General features: G+C 49.4%; 1 protein-coding gene across 10 annotated transcripts in view; it reads left to right on the forward strand.

Annotated features, from left to right (window-relative positions):
* LOC142466878 (uncharacterized) overlaps positions 1-22,386 on the forward strand; it is a 67,028-nt gene that overhangs the window by 34,648 nt on the left and 9,994 nt on the right. For 2 of the 10 annotated variants that reach the window (XR_012788261.1, XR_012788260.1), the window contains exon 3: positions 21,745-21,935. The exons of 7 other annotated variants lie outside the window; for them this stretch is intronic. The gene's annotated coding sequence lies outside the window, so the exon portion shown is untranslated. Of the gene's footprint in view, positions 1-21,744; positions 22,145-22,386 lie in introns of those variants that run through there. One more of the 10 variants, XR_012788262.1, reaches the window with a different exon arrangement.

Raw genomic sequence — 22,386 nt, forward strand, 5'->3', positions numbered from 1 at the left:
AGCGGCTGCTGGAGAACTTTTAGCAACAGTGAGAAGGGACTGTAGGTTTTCAAAATCAGGAATAAGGGAAGTTTCAAACTTGAAAACCTGATCCTCCAAATAGGAGGGCCCTAAGTGTAATTGTACTAGTGGAGCAACAGCAGATATGCTGATCTCAGAAGGGGTCACTTGGAAAGGGACATAATATGTACTGTTCACTTTAAACCCTAGGATTTGAGAAGAGGAGAACACAGACAGTGCAAATGGGGCAACCACGACTGTGCTGGTCTCTGAAGTGGGTATTTGGGAAAGAGTGTCTGGGACATCAGAAACGACAACAGATTCCACGAAAAGGGATCTATGCTCAGAAGCAGGGGTCTCAGCTCTCTGAGTGACAGGCGGGGACAGCGAAATACCTAGGAGTAGGGATTCTGCGAACAGGTTTAGAGAAACAAACGGCTCCAGAATACTCTTAACTGGAGCCAGTATTATTACCGAATGTTCAGGGGGCATAGCTCCGAGAATTTTAGCCTAGTCAGGGGACCTAAGGGGTTCATCCTCTGAGGCTAAGGAGGTGTCCCTGACTGACGGACTACAGGGATTTACCAAGGGAGGTTCATAGGGCTGGCCTGTAGGGGTTAACATAGGAAAAACCTCAAGGGTTAAATTACTCTGTACCTGAGAATCAGAGAAATAGAAGCTAGTCTCCGAGAGTAGGGTCATAGGGGGTTCTGCCTCTTGCCCTAGGGACCTAACATTAGACTGTGGAATACTAGGGTTAGCAGTAGGGACCTCACAGAGCAGACTAGCAGGGGTTAAAACAGAAAAAACCTCGGGAACAGAGCTTAGAATTTTTGGGTTAGAAAAAGGGGCAAACAGGATTCATTCTCTGGTGCTAGGGAAGACAGACACACTGACCTGGGAAATGCAGGGATTTACAGTGGGGGACTCATAGGCCTGACTAGCAGGGGTTAAGACTGGAATAACCTCGGGGACAGAATTTAGGGAGGTTAACTCAGGATTAGGGAGCGTGGCAACTTCTTCCTTAGCGGGCAGCGACAGAGAGATGGTTTGGCCATTAATGCTCCTGACGAAGCTGTGTTCAACAGCGAAACGCGTAGCGCCAACTCATTTGCTGCAGCTGCTTTTACAAGAAGATGCCGGACGCTCGAGCTCTCCCTTAGACCCCCTTCCAGCGCGTCGCCATCCAACACCACCGGATGCGGTCACCCGCGAGACGGAAGTGACGTCAGACGCCACCGCCGGCGGCGAGGCTGGAGATAGGGGAAGACCGGGAGAAACACCATCGCCAAAATGAGCATCATATCGCTAAAAGAAACCTTTATATGTACAATTTGTTTGTACTTATTGTAAGTACATCTCCTATCTATCTATCACAGATAAATCCATTGTTTTGCAATCTACACTATTGGGTCGTTCTGCTTTTTATTGCATGTACCACATTGGGATTTGAGTACCATCACTGCTGAAATAGTCCCTCTACTTGAGAATCGATCTGGGCCAGTATACACCTAAAGAAATATCAACTATCTATATACTTCCTGACTGAGTCAGACCAAAGCGCTATATTTTTACCTTTGCTGTAAGTAGGAAATCCCAAAGAGCCAAGACTTGCACCTAGTCCACACTGCACCAATATACTGCACAATTATTGTTTTTATGTTTTCTTTATTCACATGACATGTTCCTGATTGGATCGCTCCCTTCCCACCCCAAACCAAGATAATATTTGGTGTATGACACAAGCAACTCTATGTTTTAATGAAGAAAAACGACCTGTTTGAAAATAATTAAACACTAATTAAAAAAGATAAACATTTAATAAAGACATATAAATCAATGGACATAATTAAATATTTACTTATTCAATAGGAACACATCTCATGTGTAATGATGATATTACAATGAGTAACTGTATATGTATCATGTAATTTTAGATCATTAACTATAATAAAAATATTTGTTAATATCTATAAATAAAGGAAATATGACCAATGAATTGTCTGTGGAATATATGGAACTAATGTACAAGTGAATGAATGAATATATATATGCAGATGTATCCACATATTGTGATTATAAATGTCAATTAATAATTCATATTCGTAACAGTTGTATCCATATTTATCCCTATTGATCATTGACATACAGACATATAGAAATACTAAAGTGCTCAATTTAGAACAGTTGTTCATACCAATGTCATAAATCATGATAATCATTAAATCAATGCTTGATTATTGTATCTTAGATAGAGGTATTATTTGGTGTATAAGACTGGCTGTTGAGATATATAAATCTCACAGCAAACAGTCAATATACACCAAATATCACAAAGGTGGTAAATACAAGACAGAAATGTTTCTGTGATGATCACAGTTAGGTAAGGCTTGAAAGAAAAAGGAAACTTATATCTGGGCTCTGTCAAAAAATGATTTAGTTCCCAGTCGGTATTTATACCTTCTGGATGCAAAGCATTTAGTGTGAAAATCCAGTACATTTCTCTTTTGTTAAGAGTGTTTAATCTGTTACCTTTTCTGGGGTGTATTGGGATAAATTCCAGACCACTAAATGAAAAGGAGTCTATTTTGCCTTGTGGACACCCCGTAAAGTGTCTGGATACTGGGAATCTTAAGTCACCTTTTTTGATAGATCTTAAATGCTCCATAGGCCAAATTGTTAATGGCCTAATAGTCCTCCCATATATTTTCCCACAACCACATTTCAAAGAATAGATCACGTGATCAGTATTGCAAGTGATCAAATGATTTATCCTATGTGTGTCATGGGTGACTTTAGTGCAATCGACTTAATAGGTTTAGCGTATTTACATACAGAACAGTAACCACGTTTGTGGAAACATCTCGGAGGAAGAAACCCTTTAGTACAGGGTTTCCCAAACTTTTTTTTCCGTGACCCGGTTATTTTTTGAACTTCTCCTTCGTGACCCACTAAAAATTTTATCGCCTATACTGGCCTATAGGGCCTGCACAGACACACACACAGCCACTGATACACACACACACACAGCCACTGATACACACACACACACACAGCCACTGACAGACACGCAGCCACTGACACACACACTGATACATACACACAGCCTCTGATACACACACACGCAGCCACTGACACAAACACGCAGCCACTGACACACACACACGCAGCCACTGACACACACACACGCAGCCACTGACACACACACACGCAGCCACTGACACACACGCAGCCACACAGATACACACGCAGCCACACAGATACACACACACACACACACACACACACTCGCTCTCCCCTATACCCACACACACTCGCTCTCCCCTATACCCACACAGACACAAACAGTGAATTACAGTCAACGACGGATGTGAGTGACTGGAGAGGGGGCCAGGGGCACTTGGGTGGGAGGGAGGGGGCCAGGGGCACTTGGGTGGGAGGGTGGGAGGGTGGGAGGGAGGGGGCCAGGGGCACTTGGGTGGGAGGGAGGGAGGGGGCCAGGGGCACTTAGGGTGACCAGGGGCACTTGGGTGGGAGGGGGACCAGGGACACTTGGGTGGGAGAGTGGGAGGGGGACCAGGGGCACTTGGGTGGGAGGGTGGGAGGGGGCACTTGGGTGGGAGGGTGGGAGGGGGACCAGGGGCACTTGGGTGGGAGGGGGACCAGGGGCACTTGGGTGGGAGGGTGGGAGGGGGACCAGGGGCACTTGGGTGGGAGAGTGCCCAGGGGCACTAGGGGGACCAGGGGCACTTGGGTGGGAGGGGGACCAGGGGCACTTGGGTGGGAGGGTGGGAGGGGGACCAGGGGCACTTGGGTGGGAGGGGGACCAGGGGCACTTGGGTGGGAGGGTGGGAGGGGGACCAGGGGCACTTGGGTGGGAGGGTGGGAGGGGGACCAGGGGCACTTGGGTGGGAGGGGGACCAGGGGCACTTGGGTGGGAGGGTGGGAGGGGGACCAGGGGCACTTGGGTGGGTGGGAGGGGGACCAGGGGCACTTGGGTGGGTGGGAGGGGGACCAGGGGCACTTGGGTGGGTGGGAGGGGGACCAGGAGCACTTGGGTTGGACCAGGGGCACTTGGGTGGGAGGGAGGGGGACCAGGGGCACCTGGGTGGGTGGGAGGGGGACCAGGGGCACCTGGGTGGGTGGGAGGGGGACATGGGGCACTTGGGTGGGTGGGAGGGGGACCAGGGGCACTTGGGTGGGTGGGAGGGGGACATGGGGCACTTGGGTGGGTGGGAGGGGGACCAGGGGCACTTGGGTGGGTGGGAGTGGGACCAGGGGCACTTGGGTGGGAGGCAGTGACTGGGTGGGGTGACTTACCTTGCCGCCGGACACTTTCCCCTGCTGCCCCCGATATCCCCTGCTGCCCGGGACGGGAGGTGGGCTTGGGGGGACGGGAGGTGGGCTTGGGGGGACGGGAGGTGGGCTTGGGGGGACGGGAGGTGGGCTCGGGAGGGGGTGCCACGGGAGGTGAGCTCGGGAAGCTGGCTGCGGGGGGAAGCTGGCTGCGGGGGGAAGCTGGCCGCGGGGGAAAGCGGGCCGCAGTAGGAGCTTGAACTTCCCCCTCCGTCCCACGTAACGTGCGGGACGCAGAGGAGCTGGTACTTCCTCCTCCGTCCCACGTTGGGAGCGGGGGGGGAGGAAGGGAGCAGGCCCTGCTTGCCCTGCGCAAGCGCGCGGGACCGCAGGGGGAAATCGCCGGCATTTTTTTAAAATTGAGCAGGGGGGACGGGAGACACCGCGCGGCCAGCCTCGCTGCGACCCGGCAATTTTGGTGCCGTGGCCCGGTGCCGGGTCGCGACCCACCGTTTGGGAAACGCTGCTTTAGTATGTATAGAGGGAGGAACGAACAAACTCGGAGAGAGATAAAGTATTAGCTTTCCTAAATGTAAATTTCGGTCGACTCTGGACGAATGGTTTTAGGGCCGTATCTAGTTGCAAAATGTGCCAATGTTTGTTGATAATAGATTTTATGTCTTCGGATTGGCGACTAAATTTAGTATTGAAGAACAGCCCTTCTCCGTCAAATTAAGCTTTATCACTGTAACGTGATATATTAGACTTAGAGGCAGGCTGCAATAATTTGTCTCTAGAGATGGAGAATGCATGTTCAAAGGCACTTTGAATGCAGTTACGATCACAGCCTCTCTGTTCAAATCTAAATGCTAGATCTTTAGATTGTTCTGTGAACATTTCCAAACTTGAACAAATTCTACTGAGTCTTAAAAATTGACCTTTGGGTATCACACAAATGAGGGTCCTCGGGTGACTGCTTGTTGCTTGCAAGAGAACATTCCTTGAGACCTCTTTGCGATATATGTCGCTTTGTATGGTATTGTTTAAATTAATGAACAGAAGAATGTCCAAATAAGTCATCTGTACTGTGTGTATGTCACGGTAGCTTATGACAAGATATAATGAACACCAAATATCTGGGTTGAACTGAACGAGGCTTAGATATAATAAAATATAATTTATTCCTTAAATAAGGTGAACACATCAATATGGTACAATTAACAGACAAGAAGATAACACTTACTTAGGGTTGGGGGATGGAGAAGTATCCAATAGCAATTCTCCAACAGTCCAGTGACATTCAAGATGGTATCAGAAGCACGACTCCAGCACAACTAAAAACTGTAGGGTTGACACAGTTTATATACCTGTGCAACCCTATTCTTAACATTGAACACAGCCTATTGGTGAACAATTATCCAACATGGAGACTAACAGACTAACCCATGCCCTCAGGTAACAGAGTTTGTTGATTGATTAATACTTAATCCCTAGACATTGGGTAACAATCAAGGCAGTTACTTTTTGATCACCGTACTTAGGCTACTCAGCCGTCTGCCCTTCATGACCTATTAGCCTAGCAAATGGCGTCTGCATTTTCAGAACAGATCCAAAATAAAATACATATACACTTTAATATCTACACATACTAATAAGTTCCATTCTGGTGGGCTCAGTGGGTCGACCTTTGCCAGTTTTTAATGCCTACAGTGACTCCACATATTGGCCAAATATGAACTCTCTGCGACCTCCAGAAAGGTAGATACAGAAATGCACTTTAAAACATTAAAATACATGCTTATAATGAAACATGGGAACGGGAACATACATTTTCAAGGTACAACAAGGTGCAAACCTCATCCCTGGACCGCAGTCCAGTTAACCCCTTGTCTCTCTGGTGAGGTCAGGGGATGGCCATAAGGGGTGCAACCCCTTTAATACCGGGCCACCCCCTTTCTCCCTCTACACCTCCCCTTCTTAATGGGTGACCTGTGGCCCACTGGCCCTAACGGGGAGTGGGGCACTGCTGGCACCCTTAATGAACTCAGTCTCAGAGGGATAGTCCTGATGTGAAAGTCCATCAGCATTGCTGTTTTCACTACCCTTTTTGTGCTGAATAGTAAACTCAAACTCTTGCAAGGCCAAGCTCCACCTTAGCAACTTGGCATTCTCCCCTGATGCCCTCTGCAGCCAACTCAGGGGGTTGTGGTCTGTGAGGACCGTGAAAGCCCTTCCATACACATAGGGCTGGAGTTTTTTGAGTGCCCACACAATGGCCAAGCACTCCTTTTCAATGGTGGCATATGCCACCTCCCTGGGGAGCAGTTTGTGACTGAGATACACCACAGGGTGCTCTTTGCCGTCGTCCCCCACCTGGCTCTACACAGCCCCCACACCAAAGTCTGAGGCATCAGTCTGAATAAGAAAATGCTTGGTATAATCTGGGGCAGCCAGGATGGGGGCCTCAGCAAGCGCAGCTTTCAGTGCCTGGAAAGCAGTTTCACAGGCAGGAGACCAGGTAATAAGCACGGGCAGTTGCTTCTTAGTCAGATCAGTCAGGGGTTTGGCCATGGCGCTGTACTGTGGGACAAATTTCCTGTAGTACCCTGCGGTGCCCAAAAATGCCATGACCTGTTTCTTGGTTTTTGGAACAGGCCACTGAACTATGGCTTCTACCTTGGCTGGCTCTGGTTTGAGATGCCCTCCACCCACCCTGTGCCCTAAGTACAGGACTTCTGCCATCCCTACCATACACTTAGTGGGTTTTAAGGTAAGCCCAGCCTCCCTGATCCTATCCAGCACCGCAGCTACATGTCCTATGTGGGATTCCCAGGAATTACTAAAGACAGCAATGTCATCTAAGTAAGCCCTGGCATAGCTCTGCATCCCTTCCAGTAACCTATTGACCAGGCGTTGGAAGGTAGCCGGGGCATTCTTCATCCCAAATGGCCTCACTAAAAACTCATAGAGGCCACTTGGAGTGATGGAAAACAAGAAGAACAGGGGGAGCACAGGTTGAGGGACAATACAAATGTTTATAACACTATGGTGATTTAGGTTCTAGACTGTTGTGTATAGTGAAGTGAAGGATGTATAATATAATCAACACTTACACGGCCTTGTGTAAATGCTTTCACATCAAGGTTTCTTTGCTTTGCTTCTTCTGTCTTGTATCTTCTCTTCTCCGCTGGTTCAGAGGAAAGCTTCTCCAAAGCATACGGCAGGGCCGACTTTCTGATGTTGTCCTCAAAATGTTGTCCTCAAAATGTATAAAAGAGTACAAGACAAATGGGTGAGGGACAAGACGGATAAAATAAATGATAACTCACACAGACAATTCCACTAAATCAAATGCAGAAAAGACTGCCTCCACTCACATGGGCAAATGTGAGTGTCCTCTGGAGGGAAGTGTCTTTAATTCGCACTTCACTGCAGAGCTATCATAGAGTGTTCCTGTCTTGGTGGGGAAAATTGGAGGTGAGTGAGGGTAATTAAGGTCAATAATAAAATTACTCACTCGGCCATGTGTGAGCATACAATCGAATTGGTTTCTCTTCCTCCCTCTTTGGAGCTCCACAGAAACTTCAACTTGGTGGGAATCACTTAGAGTGCTTGTTGTGAACACAATGGATAAGAGGTAGAGTAATCGTAATCTTTATTAAACTAAACAACTAGCGATATATAATACCACACAGAGAAAAAAAAAGGGTTAAAAAAACTCTTAGTCAAAGACATAAGCGCTTAGTAAAAATACAGTCAGCCAGTCAGTCTTTCAGGAAAGATCCTGCAGGATGCTTAGGTGCGCAGCTAACTCGCCGCGTCCGGGTGCTCCTATTTCCTGCTCCTGACGGTGGCTGCAATAGTCCAAAAGTACTCAGGGATTGTAGCAATGCGTTTCACCCTTGGGCTTCCTCAGGCTCCGGAGTCGGAAGTGGATGGGAACCTTATTTACTATATAAGGTGGATTTGTTCTAATTACGAATTTTTATTTTCCCTTTAAATTATCAATTTTCAAGGGTAGCGCCCGGGCATTTTCTATCACCACTTGGAGTGATGAATGCTGACTTCTCCCTAGCCTCCAGGGTCAGGGGGATTTGCCAATAGCCTTTGCTCAAATCCATAGTGGTCAGATACTTTGCCCCCACGAGTTCATCTAGTAACTCATCCATGCGGGGCATGGGGTAGGCATCTGACACCGTCCCAGCGTTGAGCAAGCGGTAGTCCACACAAAACCGGGTGGTCTTGTCCTTCTTAGGGACTAGAACTACCGAGCTTGCCCATGGACTCTGGGACGGAGTAATTACCCCTAGGGTCAGCATCTCCTCTATCTCCCTCTCCATACTCGTCTTGACCTCTGCTGACACTCTATAAGCGTGCTTATGCAGAGGCCGCAGGTCCCCTGTGTGCACTGGGTGTTTGGTGAGATGTGTGGTCCCTGGCATGTCAGTGAAGAGGGTCCTATACTTAGCTAGCATGTCCCTGGCTTCTCCCTTCTGCCTAGCACTCAACTGTGCCCCTATCTCCACCTGCTCCACAGTGTGTCCCTGCCTAGCCTCCCCTAGGAGATCAGGCAGAGCATTGCTCGCCGGATCTTCCAGCAATGGGCTACAAATGGCCATCACTGCTCCCATATTCGGTGCTCTGTACTCTTTCAACATGTTAATGTGATATATCTTGTGCCTCTCAGGCTCTAACTCTACAACATAGTTGCACTCATTCACCTTTCGGATAACTTGTTCTCCCGAGTGGGTTTGAGAACAAGCTCCTGTTGTCCTGGGATGAATTCTCTGCTACAGGCATGCCGGTCAAACCATTGCTTTTGCTTGGTCTGAGCGGCCCCTGAGGTGGTCCTGGGCCACCCCCATGAGCATCTCTAACCGGTCTCGGAGATCTACTACATACTGGATCACTGAAGCATCAGTAGCAGTAGTCTCCCTTCCCATCCCTCATGGAATAGGTTCAGAGGTCCACGCACCCTGCGGCGGGTATAGTAGCTCGAAGGGGGAGAAGCCTGTAGATTCTTGCGGTACCTCTAGGTATGGAAACAGCAAGTGCTGCAGGTGAATCTCCCAGTCTTTCCCCTCCGCCTCTATAAAGGTCCGAAGCATCTGCTTCACGGTACCGTTAAACCTCTCACATAATCCGTTTGTCTGGGGATGGTAAGGGGTAGTGCGCCAGTGCTGTACACCGCATGCATCCCAGAGACAATGTAACAGTTCACTCATGAACTGCGACCCGTGATCGGTTAGGACCTCACTAGGGAAACCTACCCTGGAAAAAAGGTTCAGCAAAGCTGCTGCCACTGTCTTGGCATCTATGGTGCCAAGCGCTACTGCCTCAGGGTACCGGGTGGCAAAATCCACCACCGTGAGGATGTAGCGCTTCCCTGACCTGCTAGGAATCATAAGGGGTCCTATAAGATCCATCGCTACTTTCTGGAAGGGTTCTCCTATTATCGGTAGGGGTTTCAAGGGTGCCTTCACACTGTCTCCCGCCTTACCCACTCGCTGGCAGGCATCACAAGAGCGGCAGAAATTGCTCACATCTCGAGATGCCCCCGGCCAGTAGTAACGCTGTAATAACCGTGCTCGCGTTCTGTTGACCCCCTGATGTCCCGCTAACGGAATAGAGTGAGCTACCCGTAACAGTTTCTGTCGGTACCCCTGGGGCACTACTAGCTGTCGCTTACCGGTCAATCCCTGCTCTATCCCTGGGTTCCCATCTTTTCTATACAGGAGTCCCTTATACCATAGGCAGTGCTCAGTGCCTTCCCCTGCCTGAGATTCGGACGCCCGAAGTCTCACGCCGGCCAGGATAGGGTCTGTCTTCACTGCCTCCCTAAACTGGGCTCCTAATTCTGGCCACCCCCCAGTCATGTCATTGTCAGGGGAATGGGGAAGGGTGAGAGGAAACAGTAAGTCAGTCTGTGGTTGCAACTGATCGTGGCTTACCTTCCCAGGCTCCTCTGCACCCTCCGCTAACGTTGGTCCCAAAGGCTGGGGGACTGGCGCCGCCGCCATTGCCGCAGTCTGGCTCCGGGTAACCGCCGCCACTGCAGCGGGCTTGGGCACTCGGTCATAGGTGCAGGTCATCGGTCCCAGATCGTTGTCAAGAAGAACATCGGCATCCAAACCTGGTAAAAACCCCACCTCCCGCACACCGTGGCCCTCCCCCAATCCAAAAAGATTATGGCCACTTGCAGGAAACGTGGCTCTCCGTCGGCCACAGTAATCTGTATCCCAGGGCCTTGGATCAATTCCTCTGGCCGGACCATATCAGGTCGGACCAGGGTCACTGCAGCTCCTGAATCCAGCAAGCCGACTGCTTGCCGGTAACCGACTGTGACCGGGTGAGATGTCTGCTCCGGCCGTCCGTCTGCTGCAGGTCCGCGCTGAGATGTCCTCCGCTCCTGGCTGTAGGCACCGATGAAACCGGGACAGGTGTGGCATGGGACGCCTCGCTGGGAGTTGGTTCCATGACCGGTCCGGTGTCTTTGGTGGAAGCTACCCGCACGCGGGCTACTGGCTTCGCAGCTGGGGTGTGTTACCCCTGATGGGGTCCGCCGGAATGCAGGGGTTCCGGGCAATCTGGTCTGATGTGACCAGGGCGGTTGCAGTTGTAGCACCGGCACTCTTGCCGGAGCTCCCCCGCCTTCGGTGGACTGCTGCCTGCAGGCGGCCTCTGAGTCCATTGGGGGATATTGGCAGACCTTCTGGCCGGTGCCGCCGCCGCCTTGGCTACTGTTTTGGCGGTCATCAGGGCTCGGCTGGCCACATAGTCATCTGCAAGCCTCGCCGCCTCCTGGTAAGTCTTGGGCTTCTTGTCGTACACCCAAGCCCTCACCGCCGGCGGGCACTGCTCCATGAGCTGCTCCTGAAAGATGAGGTCCAGCAGGCGTTGGTAAGTCCGTGCCTCATAGCCCTCCACCCAGCGTATCCCGTATAAAGCCATGCGGGTCACGTAGGTAACATAGGACTCCTGGAGCTGCCTCTCCTCCTGCCGGAATTTACCCCGGTAGGCTTCAGGGGTAAAACCGTACTGAAACAATAACAGTTCTTTCAGGTGTTCGTAGTCATCAGCATACTCATGTGGAAGCGCCATCATTGTCTGCTTAGCCAAGCCGGACAGTAAGGGGTCCAAACGTGCAACCCTATGCTGGGGAAGCACTTTGTACCGCCGGCACTGCGTTTCAAAGTTCTTTAAGAAACTGTCAATCTGGTCAGTGCCTTCCACGAACTTGGTGAGACTGTGCTGGTCCAGCTTGAGTTCATCTGTGTTGGGTTGGACAGGCGGGCAATAAGCGGGTCTGTTCACTGCCATAGTGATAAACTGCAGCTGCTCCTCCGGTGTCCCTCTGTCTCCCCATGCAGTAATCAGTGCCAACATTTCAGGGGTGAACGGACTGGTAGCCGCAGAAACCAGTACCCCTCCTGTTGCACTGCACCCGGGAGATGCACTCCTTCCCTCCCCGAGATTCCGCCGCCCCGGCACTGGGTTCCTTCCCTGATCTCCGGGTGGCTGTAAAAGGGCAAGCTGAGCCGTATCCTGAGGCTCTGCAAGCCGGGCTTCATAGTCACCGATTGCGTCAACCATGTCTGCGACCTCCTGGTTCGCATAGGGCAGTCCATATTCACAGCACTTGTCCTTCAGCTGAGCTCGGGTCCACATGTTGGATGAGCCTTCAGCCTCGCTCATGGTTCACGGTTGCAGCAGTGAGGTGGTGTTACAACTTGTGTTAACTGTTACACTACTGTGTGTTCAATATCTTTAGTCCCAGGGACTTGCAATTACCATCAAGTTCCTACTATGTTACAGTATCCCGCAGTATACTGTAACACAGGTTCAGTTCAATCCCGCCGCTTGCCACCAGTTAATTATAGAGCTTGTCACGGTAGCTTATGACAAGATATAATGAACACCAAATATCTGGGTTGAACTGAACGAGGCTTAGATATAATAAAATATAATTTATTCCTTATATAAGGTGAACACATCAATATAGTGCAATTAACAGACAAGAAGATTACACTTACTTAGGGTTGGGGGATGGAGAAGTATCCAATAGCAATTCTCCAACAGTCCAGTGACATTCAAGATGGTATCAGAAGCATAACTCCAGCAATCCAGTGACATTCAAGATGGTATCCGAAGCACAGCTCCAGCACAACTAAAAACTGTAGGGTTGACACAGTTTATATACCTGTGCAACCCTATTCTTAACATTGAACACAGCCTATTGGTGAACAATTATCTAACGTGGAGACTAACAGACTAACCCATGCCCTCAGGTAACAGAGTTTGTTGATTGATTAATACTTAATCCCTAGACATTGGGTAACAATCAAGGCAGTTACTTTTTGATCACCGTACTTAGGCTACTCAGCCGTCTGCCCTTCATGACCTATTAGCCTAGCAAATGGCGTCTGCATTTTCAGAACAGATCCAAAATAAAATACATATACACTTTAATATCTACACATACTAATAAGTTCCATTCTGGTGGGCTCAGTGGGTCAACCTTTGCCAGTTTTTAATGCCTACAGTAGCTCCACATATTGGCCAAATATGAACTCTCTGCGACCTCCAGAATGGGAGATACAGAAATGCACTTTAAAACATTAAAATACATGCTTATAATGAAATATGGGAACGAGGAACATACATTTTCAAGGTACAACAAGGTGCAAACCTCATCCCTGGACCGCATTCCAGTTAACCCCTTGTCTCTCTGGTGAGGTCAGGGGATGGCCATATGGAGTGCAACCCCTTTAATACCGGGCCACCCCCTTTCTCCCTCTACAGTGTGCAATATAGGTAAAATGTAAATTGTATGTATTATTATTGAGGGTCTCCATGAATCTACTCAACAATTCCGTGCCACCCTCCCAAATCATAATCAGATCATCGATGTATCTACGATAAAATTTAATGTTGTGTCTGTATATGTTGGTGTCACTGTAAATAAAATGTTGCTCCCAAAACCCATAAATAAATTATCGTAAGAGGGTGCGAAAGATGTGCCCATAGCAGTGCCACATTGAAGATAATAAAACTTGTTAAACAAGAAATAGTTGTGTGTTTAAAAGAAATAAGATATATTCAATAATAAATGTGCGCTGTGCAGGTGACATGCAAGAAGTATCCAAAAAGTGTTGAATGGCTGTAATGCCGTGCTGGTGATCGATGATAGTATAAAGTGAAGTGATGTCTAAGGTTACCCATGTGTAAGAATGTGACCAAGAAAATGTTTTAAGTGCATTGAGTAGATCCGTGGAGTCCCTCAAGTAAGATGGTAACTGATGTACCAGAGGCTGTAAAAAACAGTCGACGTATCTTGAAAGACCATCTCCCAAAGATCCAATGCTCAAAATAATGGGCCTGCCCAGAGGGCAGGCCAGAGACTTATGGATCTTTGGGAGATGGTGGAAGATAGGAACGACTGGATCGTCTGCATACAAGAATGTGCTTTCTTTGTCATTAGTGACCTGTAATATGGTGCCCAACTCTAGAACATTTTTTAACTGGGATAAATAGACTTTAGTTGGCTCTTTGGATAATTTAAAATAAGAATCTTTATCAGAGAGCTTTCGAAGGGTTTCATTGCTATAGTCATCAATGTCTAAGATGACTGTCGTTCCACCCTTGTCAGCCCTCTTAACAATAATATTCTTATTACTTTTCAGGGTTTTCAATTTCGCAATTTCATCATTCGTCATATTGGTATGTGAGTGTGATGTAAACTTGAACCCCTGTGCCAATAAAAGAAAGTCTTTCTCTACCAGTTGTTCAAATGTCCTGATGTGGGGACCTTTTAACATATGTTGGATAAAAAATAGATTTTCTCTTTAGTCTAGAGTCGACCGAACCTGTTAGGAAAGAGGAAGGAGAAAAACAATCATCAATTAATGTATGTTCAACATTGTTAGGATCATATAACTCATTCATATCTTGTAGAAGGCAAAAATCTGCAAAGCTAGAAAGTTGATAGTCACCGGGTAAATCTCGTGGAGGTGAATGAGGTTCATCCTCAGCAGAGGAGCTTACTCTCTATATATTTATATATTATATTATAAACCAATAACGGAAATAAAGGAAGGCCCCACTTCTCGACGCTTCGTTATCCGGCGTTCCGCTTATCTGGCGGCGCCGAGAAGGGGGCCGCCATCTTTAAATCGCAGTCGCGCATGCGCAGGATGGGCGGATGCGCCCGGCGCGCATGCGCAGACCGCTGTCTGTGCGTGCATACTGTAGTTTACGCGTTCAGACCATAGGCCGCGCATGCGCAGAACGGCAAAAAACACCATTTTGACACTTACTTATGGGGATGGGATGGTGAAGTAATCAGGATATAGGATTAGCCATTCACCCAGCGATCAGACATCAAGTAGTTGGTAATACAGGTTCAGATGAAGCCATCACGAACAGACATGAAAAGACAATGGGTATAGGCTAACCCTCGTTTATAAGGAGTTTCAACTCCCATACCTTAACCCTGGGGCGCCTGGCTGTCTAACAGATTCCTTTGTAGTTAGGAACTCCCTTGTCTGCAAGTATGAATTATGAAACTTACAGACCACTCAGGCCCTGGGTTTCTCCGCCCTATTGTACAAAATCAGAGCGGTCAGCCTTTGACCAGAGGGTTTATGGTAGACAATTTGTCTCCCTCCTGAGTATTAACATACCATATGGGCTCTGGGTTTTTATCCCAGACCCAAAATACAATTCATACTTTAATACCTTCACATATTAAAATAATCCATTCTGTGGGTCTGAGCAGGCTGATATTGGCCAGGTCCTCATGCCGGAGGACCTTTGCAATTTTGGCCAAGTTTCAGTCTTCCACAACCCCCAGAACCAGAGATACACAAATACAATTTAAACCCCTTATTACTTTAATGCAGGATTCTCCGCTCACAAAATGAATCTCTGCTTTTCACTATTTCCCATTGAAATCAACGGGCTCCGCCGCTATTGGCTTTCAATGGAGCAACTCCGCCATTGAAGTCAATGGTAAAAGTACAATTTTCACATTTGCCTATACTCCGTCTGGTTGATCAGAGAGGGCTGGAAATGGCCATGCAGTCATGCCGGAACAGTGACTACATGCGACCCAAATCCCAACCCTCTGGTACTCACAGAACCGGAGATATAGGCTCATACTTTTACATTTTCGGACTTAGCCGTTTTAACGCCACACGGCTTTTCCCCCATTGGAATCAATGGCCGGCGCCGCCATAGGCAATGCATGGGCGAGCGCCGCCATTGGATTCAATGGGACCTCCGCTCCGCCATTAGAGTCAATGGTGCGACCCTCTTGACGAGTACGACCCTTTACGGGGGTCCTTCATTCCCGGACCCGGTGGGGTCGAGTGTGGGGGCTCCTAGGGGCAAAAAGAATTTTATTTCTAGGTGCCCTAGAACCTAAGTTTCCCACGCCACTTGTAGTTGAACTTGAACTCAGTGTGATCAAAGCTCTTTAGACAATGTTTCCGCTCTTGCGGGTCTGCGGTTTGGATGGCTGCCAACCCTTTCCTGGAGGTCGGCGTCGAGGAATCCCCATTGAAATGAATGGCTCCATTGACTTACAATGGGGAACCGCCGCTCCTCCTCTCGGGCGCAACCTGCAGGTCTTCTATGGAAACGGGCCCAAACCGCTAGACCCGCCATTGGAATGCATGGAGCTGCAATGGCGACCTATGGGAGGCTGCAAAATGGAGCCTGAAAAGGTGGGAAAATGGGACAAAGGGCTATATACACTGAATTAACCTTAACCCTTTCCCTCCCGCACCAATCCCAGTGTATGTGTTGGTGCAAACACGGGAATGGGAACAATACACATTTACAGGGGAATATACATTTGGTTGCTGAAGCAGGGTAAAAACACATTACTGGACCGCAGTCCAGTTAACCCCTTGCTTCCCAAGTGAGAACAGGGGGTGGCCAAATGGGGTGTAACCCCTTTAGTCCCGGGCCAAACCCCCTCTCCCATGACAATAATATTTTATTTTTCCTCAGAAAATAAACTTTGTCATCAAGCATAGAACGGCTAATGGAGGAATTTCGATGGATCTACAGTATAATATCGCTTTTTTGAAACGTTGCTTGCGCATTGATGAATTTATTGATTAGGATAGAAAAATTGTGAGCTTTTTAGAAAACCCTAAACAGAATGCTGCTGTTTTCATATTCAATACTTTTTTCCATACAGTACTGTAATACAGTACACTCGCATATTTAATTTAATAAGAAACCCCCCAAATAAAAAGTTATAATCTTTTATTCTATACAGTATGTATTTATTCTACAGTACTGTGATTTTTTTTGGGGGGGGGGCTGTGGGGTTCAAAACATTATGATGACCTGTTGAAAATATTTCGTTGAACTAATAATGAACTAATAATCAAGCATACAGCCCTCTCCCCCTCTGCCCTCCCCCCCCCACAACCACACCACACACACACACACAAAGGCCAAACCACTCATTTGTAATGGGTGGCTTTGTGGCTTAGTTTAATCGTTTAATCTACCCAAGCGTGTTCTCACATTTATGCGCATGCGTGTATGTGTCATTGGAACCTTGTTGAAACGCAGACAGTATGCATGTGATCACATTTAGGCACATGCGTGTATGTCAGGGCTGCACAACACGCGGCCCGCGGGCCGCATGCGGCCCGCCTGGCCTCTCTGTGTGGCCCTCGATGAGATTTAAAAAAAAAAAAAAAACTTTGAAAAAATGTTTTTTTTGAAAAAAAAAAAAACTTTGAAAAAAAAAAAACTTTGAAAAAAAAATGGCGCCAATTCCCTGCGGTCCCGGCGCGCATGCGCTAGGCCCGCTCCGTCCCCCCCCCTTCCCTGCTCCCAACGCGGGGCGGAAGGGGAAGCAACATGCAGCTCCTCTGCGGGCCCGCTCCCCCCCCCTGCTCCCAACGTGGGCCGGAGGGGGAAGCAACACACAGCTCCTCTGCGGGCCCGCTCCCCTCCCCCTTCCCTGCTCCCAACGCGGGGCGGAAGGGGAAGCAACACGCAGCTCCTCTGCGTGCCCGCTCCCCTCCCCCTTCCCTGCTCCCAACGCGGGGCGGAAGGGGAAGCAACATGCAGCTCCTCTGCGTGCCCGCTCCCCTCCCCCTTCCCTGCTCCCAACGCGGGGCGGAAGGGGAAGCAACATGCAGCTCCTCTGCGTGCCCGCTCCCCTCCCCCTTCCCTGCTCCCAACGCGGGGCGGAAGGGGAAGCAACATGCAGCTCCTCTGCGGGCCCGCTCCCCCCCCTGCTCCCAACGTGGGCTGGAGGGGGAAGTAATAATTAAATAATTCAGCTCCTCCAGCGGCCTGCTTCTCACCGCTTCCCTCCGCGGCCAGCTTCTCGCGTCCCCCACGAGCTCACCTCCCGTGCCCTCCTCCCCCCCCTTCCCCCAACCCGCGCCCCCAAGCCCACCTCCCGTCCCAGGCAGCTGCCGCAGGGATATCGGGGGCAGGAGGAGCAAGCGTCCGGCGGCAACCTGCACCCACCCGGGTCAAGGTAAGTCACTGTCACTGTTAGTCACTGTCACCCAAGTCACTGTCACCCACCCACCCACTGTCACCCACCCAGTCACTGTCACCCAGTCACTGTCAAGTCACTGTCACCCACCCAGTCACTGTCACCCAGTCACTGTCAAGTCACTGTCAGTCACTGTCACCCACCCACCCAATCACTGTCACCCACCCAGTCACTGTCACCCTGTCACCCAGTCACTGTCACTCACCCACCCAGTCACTGTCACCCACCCACCCACTGTCAGTGTCACTGTCACCCACCCACCCAGTCACCCACCCACCCACCCAGTCACTGTCCCACCCTGTCACTGTGTCCCACCCTGTCACTGTGTCCCACCCTGTCACTCTTCCCACCCAGTCACTGTGTCCCACCCCGTCACTGTCACCCACCCAGTCACTGTCACCCACCCAGTCACTGTCATAGTCACTGTCACCCACCCAGTCACTGTCACCCACCCAGTCACTGTCAAGTCACTGTCACCCACCCAGTCACTGTCACCTACCCACCCACTGTCACCCACCCACCCAGTCACTGTCACCCAGTCACTGTCAAGTCACTGTCACCCACCCAGTCACTGTCACCCAGTCACTGTCAAGTCACTGTCACCCACCCACCCAGTCACTGTCACCCACCCACCCAGTCACTGTCACCCACCCAGTCACTGTCACCCTGTCACCCAGTCACTGTCACCCACCCACCCAGTCACTGTCACCCACCCACCCACTGTCAGTGTCACTGTCACCCACCCACCCAGTCACCCACCCACCCAGTCACTGTCCCACCCTGTCACTGTGTCCCAACCTGTCACTCTTCCCACCCAGTCACTGTGTCCCACCCAGTCACTGTGTCCCACCCCGTCACTGTCACCCACCCAGTCACTGTCACCCACCCAGTCACTGTCACCCACCCAGTCACTGTCATAGTCACTGTCACCCACCCAGTCACTGTCACCCACCCAGTCACTGTCACCCACCCAGTCACTGTCACCCACCCAGTCACTGTCACCCACCTATCCACCCAGTCACTGTCACCCACCCAGTCACTGTCACCCACCCAGTCACTATCACCCACCCACCCAGTCACTGTCAAGTCACTGTCACCCACCCAGTCACTGTCACCCACCCACCCACTGTCACCCACCCACCCAGTCACTGTCACCCAGTCACTGTCAAGTCACTGTCACCCACCCACCCAGTCACTGTCAAGGTCACTGTCACCCACCCACCCAGTCACTGTCACCCACCCAGTCACTGTCACCCTGTCACCCAATCACTGTCACCCACCCACCCAGTCACTGTCACCCACCCACCCAGTCACTGTCAGTGTCACTGTCACCCACCCACCCAGTCACCCACCCCGTCACTGTGTCCCACCCAGTCACTGTGTCCCACCCAGTCACTCTTCCCACCCAGTCACTGTGTCCCACCCCGTCACTGTCACCCACCCAGTCACTGTCACCCACCCAGTCACTGTCACCCACCCACCCAGTCACTGTCATAGTCACTGTCACCCACCCAGTCACTGTCACCCACCTATCCACCCAGTCACTGTCACCCACCCAGTCACTGTCACCCACCCACCCAGTCACTGTCACCCACCCACCCAGTCACTGTCACCCACCCAGTCACTGTCACCCAGTCACTGTCACCCACCCAAGGGGGAGAGTGATGTGAGGTGCAAGGGGGGGAGAGGGATGTGAGGTGCAAGGGGGGGAGAGGGATGTGAGGTGCAAGGGGGGGAGAGGGATGTGAGGTGCAAGGGGGGGAGAGGGATGTGAGGTGCAAGGGGGGGAGAGGGATGTGAGGTGCAAGGGGGGGGAGAGGGATGTGAGGTGCAAGGGGGGAGAGGGATGTGAGGTTCAGGGGGGGAGAGGGATGTGAGGTTCAAGGGGGGAGAGGGATGTGAGGTGCAAGGGGGAGAGGGATGTGAAGTGCAAGGGGGCAGAGGGATGTGAGCTGCAGGGGGGAGGGATGTGAGCTGCAGGGGGGAGGGATGTGAGCTGCAGGGGGTGGTGGGATGTGTGTGGGGTGTAGGGGGGTATTGTGTGTTTGATGTGGAGGGGGGTATTGTGTGTTTGATGTGGAGGGGTGTATTGTGTGTGGGTGAGGGGGAGAGATGGGGGTATGAGAGATAGATGGGGAGTATCGCAATGGTTGATAGTGTTGGGTTCTGGGGGAGATATGAGGATGATGATGGGTGCTGGAGGAGAGATGATGATGATGATGATGATGATGATGATGATGATTTTACCCGTGCGGCCCAATTTATTTTTCCTTGGAGCAGTTCGGCCCTTCGCACTTTACGAGTTGTGCAGGCCTGGTGTATGTGAACAAGACATCACACATCCCACTCCGAGCCATTCATTAAAATTCTTGTAGGCTGATAAGCCCTTACTGTGGAACGAATCCTCCCCCAAACACATTCATTCGTACACAACGGTAATGCAATTTAAAACAAGCAACTTTTTTTTTTATTAAAACAATATTTTATAACTTTTGCACGACTGAACAATCAAGCAGCAAAGTCCATCCCCATCAGTCTTTCCTTCCAGAGACGAGCCCTTACATGCCTCAAAAGGCCATTGATGGTGTCTCTCACGGTTCTCATCATATGATTGGTAACAATAAAAAACCGCTGCGGTTCCGCCAAAATAGTTTTCCTTAAATTTTCTGGCAGAGCCTTTTTGATTCGATTCCCTTCGTAATTAACGTTGTACATCTCATAACTGACATGGTGTTTGAAGATTTACAGGGCATATTTCTGGGCAACACCAGCACTTGCAACCTTGTATTTCGCCCTGACTTGCTGGGGCAGGTCGTGCAAGGTGATGTCTGGCACTGTCTCAATGCAAGCGTGTGTTGGGTGCGGGTGTGCTTCTGGCAGCGGGCGAAGGTAGGTGGTCTGAGAGGATGCTTTTCTCCTGTAGTCATGGCCTTATCGGGGTTGTCATCTGTCGTGGTTTTACCGGGGTTGTCATGTCATCCTCCTCAATGGCATACAGGCACACGTATTCTGCAGACGGAGGGGTGCGCTTGGTGATGGAATAGAGAAGCTCACATCCATGCCACCCTCCTGCGTCCGACATACAGGGGCAGGAGCTCCAAGCAATGAATTTATCCCCGCTATGTTGCTTTCCATCTTCTTCTCAATCTTCTCCAAACGCCTATCCATATTTAGCATGGTCTCCAAAAGAAGATCGATCTTTTGCACCATAGAGTTGTCGGGGAGATCGACACAACTTAACCCATTCAGCATGCGGGCGAACGAGCTGAATCTGGTGCGAGGAGTGCTATTGACATCTGCGCGGGTGGGTGCTGGAACAAGTGACCAGGGGGTTCCCTGCAGTAGATCAGCGTCGTGGATGGGTGCAGGAGCAGGTGACCTGAGGTTTCCCGGTATAGCAGTGTTCTGGATGGGTGCTGGTGGATTCCAAGCATGTTGCTTTCTTTCTATGCCAGCGAATTTCTTCTTCACATAATAAGGCCCAGGCTTCTTAGCCTTTGGAGTCGTCTGAATGTTTTCTTTATTGTCCTTTGGCTTTGGCTTTGAAAAGGCTTTCACTTTTTCGTGGTCGGCACGGCAGAAGAAAGCAGATTCCTGCGTCCGTAGAATCGGGGTTGATCCGTGGAAGCAGATGGCATAATGCAGTATCTGGACATGGGCAAGTTCAGATACAGATCAGCGAGTGGTAGGCTATGCAATTTGTGTCACCTTTTATATCTGTTTTTGATTTTTTTTTCGCGTGCATGGCAACGAGGTGCAGGTGTTTAAAAGTGGGCATACTGTGTACTAAACCTGTCGAGTGAGGTTGAGACACATTAAAGTAATAATACAACATCCATTTTGTTGATTCACTGCGCATTGTATACACATCGACTACATATTCTTGTGCTTGTATTTCTTTCTAAACGCAGCGATGCCGATTTAAAAAGATTTCAAAGGATCTAAGCATGAGAATACAGGATATGTACAAGAGAGGACAACGAATTTCACAGATACAATGCTGGTTAAATACTTCGGGCCTTGTTGTTCCAGCAACCACTGTGAGCTATCATGCCCATGGTAAGGCCAGAAGTGTCAAGCGGACACCAACAGTAACTACCGAGTAAGTATTTACAGTATGTGTTCTTTACTGTACAGTACAAATTAAATGCATGTTTTTAATATTTGATCAAGATTTACATTCTTATAATCAATTAATTTTAAGACACCCATTGTATTTCAAAGTGAGTTGCACCTCTTTCCTTAATTATCACTCACTCCATTATTACTCATTATGACTCACTCACAACCCCAATGCAGTATACAGTATACTGTAAACAGTATGACACACACACATAAAGTGCACATAATATTATATAATAATGTTACAGTATATATATATATATCTATTATAATTTATATACTGTAGCTGTATATTTATATAACTATTATATATATATATATGTATATTTATATAGCTGTATATTTATATAACTATATATAATATAAAATATATTTATATATGTATATTTAGCCATACTGTAGGCCTGAGCATAAATGATGGAGCATCACTG

The sequence above is a fragment of the Ascaphus truei genome, chromosome 15 (assembly GCF_040206685.1).
Source record: "Ascaphus truei isolate aAscTru1 chromosome 15, aAscTru1.hap1, whole genome shotgun sequence".
NCBI classification, from domain to species: domain Eukaryota; kingdom Metazoa; phylum Chordata; class Amphibia; order Anura; family Ascaphidae; genus Ascaphus; species Ascaphus truei.